General features: G+C 40.5%; 1 long non-coding RNA gene across 3 annotated transcripts in view; it reads left to right on the top strand.

Moving 5' to 3' along the window:
- The first annotated feature begins 396 nt into the window (after positions 1-396).
- LOC102387811 overlaps positions 397-6,784 on the top strand; it is a 24,615-nt gene continuing 18,227 nt past the window's right edge. For 2 of the 3 annotated variants that reach the window (XR_003092079.1, XR_001359039.2), the window contains exons 1-3: positions 397-565; positions 917-1,032; positions 6,125-6,220. This is a non-coding gene — a long non-coding RNA (uncharacterized LOC102387811). The remainder of the gene's footprint in view (positions 566-916; positions 1,033-6,124; positions 6,221-6,784) is intronic. The other variant, XR_325306.3, reaches the window with a different exon arrangement.

The following is a 6,784-nucleotide window of genomic DNA, read 5'->3' as shown; positions in this document are numbered from 1 at the left end:
CTTTTCTGGGACAAGTTTGCTCCATGGAGCATTCAGTATATATAACTTTTCATACTATGGTTCATAAATGCTTGGGGACTGCATCAGTAGCAAGCAGAAGACAATGGAGGACTTAGATTTGTATTGTGCATGTTCAACAAACCTTGCAACAGCCTTTTCTTAATATATCTGAAATAAATTGGGGATTCAGCTAATACAATTGCTTGTTTGCCTCTCAAATGACTTTATTGGTTCTTACAGAATACCACTCAGAAAATTGAAGAAAGTATTATATGCTCCTTACCTAACCTGTAGTCACTAAAAGTTCCTCCTCCACACCTGATCTACAGATGTTATTTCCCTTATTAGCACTGGTATAGAAAGTGGTAGGTGAAGAAGAAATGCTGTGGATGTGTGGCAAATAGAGGTTGGTTATGGAGAGGCCAGGCAACCAAAGGCATGCCAAAGGATCCCATTTATCCCAGTGCAGAGTGAGTAGAAAGAGTAAAGAAAGTTTGCTTCGATGCTTCTAGAGGCTCTACATCTTCATACATCTGCTCATTTAAAATCCCTGCAAATACCGTAGGTAAGGAAATGGAGGTTACTACAACTCACAGGTTTTTAGTGGCAATGTAATAATTCTGCAGGTTCCATAAATCAAGCAAATCTTAATCTCCTTAAGAACTACAGAAGTGTACTGAGAGAAAGGGGAGGTTGGTGAAAGGAGCTAGTAGAGGGAGGAAACCTTCCCTTCATGTTGGTAATGATTTATGCAGAAAGCTGAGTAAGCAGTTCTTCCCTTCAACCACCTTCATTGCTCCCTGGAAGGTTAGCTCTCCACAAGGTTTTGCTGGCCAAAACCAACCTACCATAGTCTGCTTAACACTGGTGACTAGCTTTTAAACTGCTAAACTTTGTTTTTGTGTTTTATGTTTAGAGTTTGCTTTTGTGGAGTGGTGTCTACGGTGTCTGCTCTCCCCCTCCTCTCCATCCCACCCCAGTAATTCTACTTGTCTAAGAACTAAATATTTCATGCACAAAGGAATTACAAAGGTAAATATGATGTTCCTTTTATTTACTCAATGGTTAAAGCATCCTGTGCCTGATGGTATTTTAACCAATATCTCATAGTCCTCAGGAAAGTGTTTGTCATCAAGACAAGATAGTGTTTGGGGACAAAGGGCATTTTCAATGCCTCCTGTTGGTGCTATTTACTTTGTGTATAATACTTATGAGTAGGTGGTGACTAGGACACTCATAGGAAGGATATTACTTAGGTTTCAGTCCCTATTCCATTAATTAATTATTTATTCAAAGAGGATAAATATCAACAGGGAAACTGAGAGTGCTCTACTCCTAGTACATCCTACAGCCTCATGCTGGGATACTTCCTTGAGAGATGGAAGATGCGGTTTCAAATAGCCTCAGGGAGACGTATTCTTCTACATTTTGTCCAAGTGTTATAACTCCTGAGCTGTTGGAAAAGAGGACATGCCTTCTTTCTGCCAGAATTTTGGGTCACTATCTTTCCAGCTAAATTTGGAGAATTTGACCCAAATTCACAAACAGATCAGGAAGCCACATATTTCAGTGAACTTATTCGGTATGGGCAGGCATTACATTTAGGTCAATCTAAAGGCCCAGTTGTTCAGGCAGTCAGAGAACTTAAATTAGCCAAAAAACTGTGCGCCCAATCTGAGTTAGTTTATTTGAGTAGGTGCACTAAATTAGGCAGAGATCAGATTGACCTGATCTCAGAAAGGGTTAACCTGCTTTCACAAACATGCTCCAGCCTTGTGACTGTGCTATTTCCCTCCTCCCGCAACAGGCAACCTCCCCTGGACCCACTAGCCTCCCCTACCCCTTGGGTCCCACCTTCCTCTTCTCCTACCCCAAGTTACTTACATTGTGATCTCTGCATGGCTCCCAGGAGTACTGAACAACTATGTACTGTGCCCAGTCTTCATTTAGGTGGCTTAAAGTAAGCTATGTGAACATAGACCAGGTGTGGCAAATAGTTGCACGGGTGCATTGTTGGTTAAAAAATCTGTTCTATATCCATTTAAGAATGCAAGAGGCTTCACTTATAACTGAGATGGTTGTCACTGTTCCATAAGTATGCCAATATTGCAAAAGAGCAGCAAGCACTAACATATCATAAAATGACCTGTAGAAACCTTGCCAAGTGGCTGCTGTAATGAAAACCACACATCTTTGCAATTTTTATAACCTGCACCAGATATTGTGTGTTTTAAAGGATGTGCTCTTACATTTTAATTAAACCAAAGGCTACTGAATATTTAACAAATGTTCTCTCTGCAATTTTAATAGTCCATTGAGTGTTAAATTGACAATACTGTACCTCATCTTCTGAAATATTTTCCTTTATATTTTACTTATGATGTAATAACCTGACTAGTTTTCTAGTTATGAGTCTTCCAGTGTTGATAAACTCTGGATTTTTACTGTATAAAACAAGATAAAGAAAACCACTAAAAAAAGTTTCATAATTCTTATGGTTGTTTGCAAGTTATAAAGTCTGATCCTTTCCCCAATCTCAGCTCAACCTTAAAATAGAAAACAGCTGCTTGTTGGTGCCCCAGAAAAGTAAAAATTTAATAAAAATGTCCTGCCTAAAAAACAATGAAGATTTTTTTTGTGTGCGTGTGTGAGGAGGGGTTATTATTTAGGTATGATGATGACAAAACAGTGATTCCATGTGTTATGAATTGTTAGATTTATAACACGTAATATGTAAATTGTTGACTAGAAGCACTTGCAGGTTGCTAATACCTAGTTATCCACATGTGTAGTTTAAAAAGCAGAGTATGTGAATGCAGTTGTGGCCAAAAAAAGCCATTAAAATGTTGGGCATCATTAAGAAAGCAATTGCCATGAGAGCATACCATTATACCAATCCATGGTCCACATCTGGAATACTGTGTACTGTTCTGGTCTCCACATCTCAAAAAGGATGTAGTAGAATTGGAGAAGGTACAGGGAAGGACAACCCAAATGATACTAGAGGGTTCTCACTAAAATTAGTAGGAAACAGGATGAAAACCAATGAGAGTCCTTTTTTATATGATGCATAATTAACTTGTGGAATTAATTGCCAGAAGAGGTGGAAGCAGCAGATAACATTCAAGTTCAGAAAGGGACTGGACAAATTCATGATCTGTTAATAGCTCTGGAAGACCATGGTTGGAGATTTTTCCTTTGGCTTCTCTAAATCTATGGTGGGTGCCAGGGAGGGTAATGGATAGGGGATAGATCATTCTAGATGCATCTAATTCAGTGCTCACCCTCCAAAGTATCCATTCCTGCCACTGTTGGAGACAGGATACTGGGCTAGATGGACCAGCATGGCACTTACGTTCTTATGTTCGTGAAATGCTATCAGTTATACATGGTTCACTAACCCTACATATACTACTGAATACTGACATTTTATTACCATAGCCCTGATCCTATTTGCTAATCAATAGCCATTCTTTAAACATCAGTTTAAACATCAAGCACTTCGAGCATTCAGGCTGTTTGGAATTATAGAATAACTGTCATTTTTGATAAAGAACAGCAAACAACAACAAAAAATAGTTCAAAGTTTTTACAATTTAGAAATGTTTTAGTCATCCAACTAGAAATACTTTTCTGTAGCTTAGTACTTTTACATTCCTTCTAATTAAAATGTGGCTCTCCAACTTAAAAAGGGTTTTGAACAATTGATCATGCTTGAATTTTCATTAAGGTGCCTGGAGGGAAATGTACCAAGCAGGCTCTCTAGAATGAAAACAAGAAGCAATAACTATTTATAGACTGGGCATCTCTTTCTTCTGCTATTTCACTGTAAGTAGGTGCTTAGAAGTGGAATAGCGTCCTTGTTTCAAACTTGTTCAAGTTGGGTTTGATTTCATGAAACCCCCAGCAAAATATTTTACTTTAAAAATGCAATTTTATAAAGAAACCTAAGTCACTTTGAAATGCTGTACTGTTTGTTTAAAGGGACACTGTCAAGAGGTAAATCCTATATTAAAAATAAGTACTGTATTTAATCAATTTTCAGACTCGGTTTCCCCCTCTCATTTAACATGCTACCCACCCTCCCCCCACACTGCCTCTGCACCCCACCATCTCCCCCCTGCAACCTCTTCCCCTCCATTTTCCCACCCACTCAGCCTCTGCTCCCCAATCTGCCTCTCTCCCCCCACCGGACCCCTGTTCTGCGAGGCAGGCTTCTTCCATCCCCATTCCAGCCTGGGGCATGGAGCACAGCCCCAGCCCAGCCCCACAGCAGCACATGCAGCCCATATGGTTGCTATGGGGGCTGAGCAGGGGCAGTACTTAGTGCTCCAGACTGGAATAGGGCCAAAACCTGCCTTCAGGGAGCAAGGGGAGGGGCAGGGGAAGCAGGGAACAGGAGCTGGGGAGGGGATTCGGGGGGAAGTAGAGGTTTTGGAGGACTAGGAGGGGGAGCAGAGTTTAAGGAAAGGGATGAGCAGAGGCTGGGGAGAGGGGCAGGGGGGAGCAGAGGGGGAAGGTGGGGCTGAAGGCTCGGAGCAGGCAGCAGGGCAGGCACAAGTAAGGGGCAAACTTCTTGACCTCCCCATATCACTTACCTCCCCACTACCTGCAGCAGAGGGCAGAATGAATTAAAGTTGACCTCCAATGATTAGATTCTACTAATGGAAAATTATGATAACATATATAAATTTTGCATGTATAGAATCTAATTAATGGGGGTAGGGGTGGGAATCTTAAATTCAGGGTTGTTTTAAATTTGATTAAATATAGTGCTACTTTAATGGACTGTTCACTAATTTTGCTGCTGTCTTTCTGCTTTGCTTGCTTTAGCCTAAATACTAAACTAATTTAGACATTTTCACTTTTCTGGTCAGGTCTTCATATGGTACCTGACTCTCTGCTTTCTGCTGTTAGTCCTTTTTGTATTTGGGTTCAGCCCTTGCCCACACTGTTGCATTTGGATATGCAACTAGGATCACTATTTGTCTTTTTTCTTTTATTTTTCTTCCATTTTCTTTTTTTATAAGATCCGGGAAAATTCTCTGCAAGGAATAAAGAAAACAGTGGTATGGGAGTATTAGATCTTTTTTTATTGGGTCATATCAACTTGAATTTTTTGAATAGATTTACAGTCTTGAATGGGACATTTGATGTCATTAAAGGAAACTATTTCATCTTATCTGCAAAAAAATGGTTACTGCCTAAGAAATTATCCTTTTCTTGAAATTCAGCACCAGTTTTTCACTCTGGATTGAAAGCACATCAGTACATGTCAGGCATCCTTAGATTATAATTTGTAAGTCATTCCTGTTCAGTATAGTGGAAAAGAGAGAGAGGAAAAATATAGTACGAAGTAGGGTAGAGTGAGAAACTAGGAGCCCTATCTGCATTTCTCTTCAGTGGTGATAAATGTGGCACCAGTCAGTTGAAAGCCCTATATCAATTCATGCCTTTCAACAAAATTGGATCTCCTGTTTGCTTGGTACACACCATTCAGCATTCACCACCAACTTCTTAAATTGCCATAATGCCCCAAAGACCACACTGCAGCCAAAGGGCAGTATTAGGCAACTCAAAGGCCACTTTGTATTGAGAACTGACAGTTGGCTGGCTTCCCAGCTGTTCTGAGAAAGTATGGGGCACAATGTATAAAGGTGCTTAGCTCTTCTTGAACCAGAAAAAATCTTCAGTTAAGGTTATGGGGAAAAGGTCTTGCTAGTTCTTATGTTCAAACAGTCTTCTGGTTTATGTTCCTATAGCATTACCCATTTTGGTTGTCAAAATATTTCATCTTTCCAACCCATCAGGTAGTGTTAAGGTGAGTCTTTTTACAATTTCCACTGGCCATTCTGTTCTTATAATTTCAATTTAGCACTACAACTCCTGAGAGAGAGTGAGTGCACACGTATGTTTATTTCAGGAATGTGGACATCAAATACAGTTAAAAAGGCATGATCAAAAAAATTGCACATGGAGGAGCTTTTATTATGACAGATGAAAATGAAAGCAAAGCATTGCAGGAGAGTAGAATGTTAACTATTTTACTAGTATTCTTTAATTCATGTTATCACTATCTTGAGCACAAAGCTTACCAGGAGTGATATATTTGCTTTCTTCTCAGCACAGCTGAGAGCAGTTTCTTGTGGCAATCTTTGCATGAAATGATTTCAAAATGAAGTTTACTCTGGAAGCTATCAGTTGTGTTCTTGGCTGCCTGGTGAGTAATATAATTCAGACATGTTTCCCTCCTGCTACTGTACTGCTTCCAACAACAGTGCCTCTATAAATAAGAACATGTAGTAGAGATAGTGTAATCTGCTATACATGGCCATAGGTCATTTGATCTCACCAGTATAATACAAATACTGTCTTGAATGTAGAAAATATATATCCTCCTGCCTGATATCCACTGAGTAATTTTCTAGGGCTGTGCAAAGCTTCTGGTGCTGATTTGATTCGGAGGAGATTCAGCCCAATTTGGTGGCTGAATCTCTGAATCTGAATCGAATTGGGAGACCAGTAAAAAGGTCTGAATTGATTTGAAGCTCTCTGAATCAATTTGGAAAAGATTTGGAGAGTTTCGGAGATTCAGGCAGTCCTCACTTGCTGCTGCAGGGAGCTGTACCTGGACTCCGTGCTGGTAAGTAGGGGGTGGAGGGGCAGGGGCTTGAGGAGGAGGTGAGGGGACCATGGGGACCCCTGCAAGGCCCTATCCCCTGCCTGCTCCCCAGCAGCCCTGAGTGCCCCCCAACCCCTGTCCAACCCCAGCATCCAGATCTTC

This window comes from Alligator sinensis, unplaced genomic scaffold (assembly GCF_000455745.1).
Source record: "Alligator sinensis unplaced genomic scaffold, ASM45574v1 scaffold1553_1, whole genome shotgun sequence".
Lineage (NCBI taxonomy): Eukaryota > Metazoa > Chordata > Crocodylia > Alligatoridae > Alligator > Alligator sinensis.
Note: the sequence above shows the minus strand (reverse complement) of the source record. Positions and strands in the feature narration are given on the sequence as shown.